The 3,846-nt window shown below is 36.0% G+C and overlaps 1 long non-coding RNA gene across 1 annotated transcript; it reads left to right on the forward strand.

Moving 5' to 3' along the window:
* The first annotated feature begins 1,650 nt into the window (after positions 1 to 1,650).
* On the forward strand, positions 1,651 to 2,243 carry LOC122138561. The gene is made up of 2 exons (XR_006155680.1): positions 1,651 to 1,721; positions 2,072 to 2,243. It is a non-coding gene; the product is annotated as an uncharacterized LOC122138561 (long non-coding RNA).
* Positions 2,244 to 3,846: the final 1,603 nt, after the last annotated feature.

A 3,846-nucleotide genomic window follows, 5' to 3' on the forward strand; every position in this document is an offset into this window, starting at 1 on the left:
ACACACCCCCCACATCTCTATGTCACTAGGGGGTGGGAAGATTTGCATAACACACGCCCAAATGTTCATGCAAAGAAAGAAGGCTTAACTTTTATTCTCGTTGTTGTATTGTTGCCACCACCGACATGACGTGAAGGCGCTGTGTGTTTCATTGTGAAAGCAAAACCTTGTTTAGCCTTCCAAAAGAGGACGATATCCGCTTTGTCATGCCTAGAGCTGAATCCACCGGCCGTTCCTCACTCTTTGCAAGGACAATCTGCCACTTCTGACTCACAGTCTGTAAATACGTTTTTTATATATGAAGAGTTTGCCAATGATGATTCAAACGCGAGTTTTGAGCGGTGTAGAGTAGAGCTTTGTTGTTTCTCTGATCACAAATGCAGACACGGTTTTTATTTTTATGCATGCGCGATACGCAACACGTAAAGACACAGTACAAGTCATTATAATGAGTAATTATGTCCACACTGGATGCAATAAATGCCTCGTTTGTAATGGGTTTTACTGGTTTTGTCTCATCGTGCTGGGAGACTGCATCACAGTATGGTAAGTGGTGTAACATTTCCGTCACACCCTTGAGGTATTCGGGCCAGTCACAATGCACATAGCTGGCCAATCAGCGTACACCTCGCTTTTCAGAACGATGAGGTTTCTATAAATCAACGCGTTTCAGAAAGGTGGGGTATAGAGGAGCAACAATAATGTTCAGTATGTGGAAAATAGTGTGTTTTTAACCTTAAACCACATAAACACATTGCATTACACCAAATACCCAAAAAATTATCTTTTTAGCAGCATCATATGACCCCTTTAAAATTATATGTGGTGTCCTCACTTTGATCAGATGTTCTGGTGAATCAATCACATGCAGCTCATATTGTTCCCAAACTCAGAAGCGTGAGTCTCTTCCTGCAGCTTCAAGAACAGCTTTACTGATCAGCAGCTTCAGTGTGATTAGGAGCAGGTGTAGGGGGCTTTAGGAATGGAGATTTGGGAGGGCAGTAGAAGGCAGCATCAGTTTATAATGAATAGAATCATATAAAGAATATGTTATTACGTTACAGTTTTGTAAAGCACTGCAATACATTGAGGTGTAAGTACTATCTGCCACAATTTACACTAAGTATGAATAATATCTCACAGTGTAGCTGATCTCAGGATTTGCCGTCCCTGGGTGATGAAGAAACACACACACACACACCACTACTCCATACATATTATTACAGATCAAAATAGCACTATAAAGTTCAGCCGTGTAATGAATTGTGTTATTAAACAGATTTGAATTAATGTCTACATAAGACAGAGAAACGTAGTTAAAAATCCTGACAGTGTGTAAGTAATTTTTTTTTTTTTTTCTTTTTGATTAAGGCTTTAAATGATTTATGATCGAGGTTTTTTTTTTTTTTTTTTTTTGACATTTAAAAACCTCAGTCCAATGATGCATCACACACTGATTTGTACTTTCTCTTTACTAATGGATTCACAGCTAAACTGATCTGATCTGAGAGAGTGAAGAGTGTGTCATTGATCTCTACAGGTTGAGTAAGTGTGGCATCACAGATGAAGGTTGTGCTGCTCTGACTTCAGCTCTGAGATCAAACCCCTCACACCTGAGTCTCTACAGGTTGAGTAAGTGTGGCATCACAGATGAAGGTCAGTGAAGTTACTCTCTGATCTTAAAGATGATCCACTTTATAAACTGGAGAGATTAGACTACTGTGAGTATATTATTATTTAAATCTTTTAAAATGACCAAAGTTTAGTAACATATATATTTGGAGAATATAAGATGATAATTCAGCTCCACATTAGTTTCTGTACTTTAAACTGTTTAATTTTGTGATGATATCTGTGAATATATGTTCTGTGATGTGACTGGTATATGAATATTTAATTGATAGATTTATAAATATGTTTAATCATTCACTGTTATTAATCTATGATCAGTTGTTCATATCTCTGACTGTAATATGAATATACTGTGTGTTTCTGAGCTGGATCTGCTGATGTGATGTGACAGCAGTAATGTCTCATACTCATATGTGACTGTCTGTGTGTTTTATTGTAGGACTCTCGTATTTAGACTTCAGTCCAGTTTCTTCAGGATCAGCTGATGGTGAATAAGAGCCGCTACAGAGACGTCACAGTCACACAATCAACAGAGACTGAAGACACAGAGACACACAGATCACACAGAGTGAAGACACAGAGACACACGGATCACAGAGACTGAAGATACAGAGACACACAGCATCACAGAGACACAGATCACACAGAGTGCAGATCACAGAGACTGAAGACACAGAGACACACAGATCAAAGAGAGTTAAAACACAGGACTATGAGACACACTGGTCACTTAGGATGAACAAAGTAAATGAGCTAGGAGTGCGCAATATTTATCATCTCCTATAATATCATAATTGTTTTAATGATGTGCGAGGTGACAATGTGTTGTTTTGTGTGAAAATGTGTAATTTTTTGAGAGTATTTAATTGTATTTTGTGTTGTTGTATTATTCAAAATAGATTTCCCTCAAAGCGTCTTCACCAAAACATTTCCAAACATGTTCAAAGAATCAAAAACTACAGAATACGACAAAAATGATCAAAATATTTCCAAAATCATCCTCACATTGATTGGATCCTACTGTGACGGAGAACGAGTCTCCATCTGTTACGCTCCGTGGCTCAAAAGGGACGGAACAAAAAACAGGGACACACACAAGAAAGAAAGAAGTAAGATACAATCTTCATAAAAATAAAAAAATAAAAAAAAATAAAACTACATGAAAATTTATTAAAAAAATAAATAAATCAAACTACAGGAATCAGTGATGTAAAGTTCAATGAATGCATGGAAGTGTAATGTGTGTAGCAGTGTTGATGTACAGAAGAAACAAGCTTCAAGGAAACTAAACAAATTCAGCTCTCTCTCTCGTGGTCCTTCATCTCACTTCTTTTAAAAGCCTAAAAGGAAGTAGACAACAGGTTTTCCTCAAAGAAACGACCAGAGAACAATCACTCAAGAGGAAAACCTCACATAAAACAGAGATCGTCACACATTTACTAAACAATGTAGTAGTAATGGGGGTGTCAAGGTTTTTATCCAAAGTACATTAAGAAAATAGTTGATATGTTTATACAGCACTGAAAACGAAGAAAAATCAATGTAATATTTTCAGTGATGGGCTTATATCCTGAGCTGTCCAGATTTAATATAGATCATCATAACTGTGTATTCTGAAATTCAGAAATAGACAACTTATCACTTGTACATTTTCTAATATTTTAATCCAGTCTAACATTTGAGTGCGTAACCTTTGTATGTATGTTTCTTTTATTAAAATATGTATCATCTCGAGAAGAGGGACTTTCACTTGATATCGTCATGAGAAATGTGTGCGCTGCTGTATCTTGATCTAAAAAAAATATTTTGAAATGAGCTTCAGTGATATTGAGGAACACCCCAGATTCTTTTTTTTTTTTAATTATTGCCAAGGTATCAAAACATATAAATACATAGTAAATGTAAAAGTGTCTATTTAAATAAAATGAAAATGAAAGCAAAATATCAATTATGAATGGAATACAGAATATAACTTAAAAACTGTATCAAAATAAATGAAAACGCTGGCACAGGGTTTATCATCTGACGAGCTTTGGAGTTCTTTGAGGATGAAATAGTTTAGATGTATTGCTGGATTTCTGTTTCAACAGCATTGAAATAATAGAGATTGACTGATTGATCAGTTTTGATGATATTCAGCATTGATAGTCGATTGCTGGAATTATCGGCTAAAATCCATGCAGATGATCAAAGGGTGTAAGTTTGATTTTTGGC

This window comes from Cyprinus carpio, chromosome B9, assembly GCF_018340385.1.
Source record: "Cyprinus carpio isolate SPL01 chromosome B9, ASM1834038v1, whole genome shotgun sequence".
Lineage (NCBI taxonomy): Eukaryota > Metazoa > Chordata > Actinopteri > Cypriniformes > Cyprinidae > Cyprinus > Cyprinus carpio.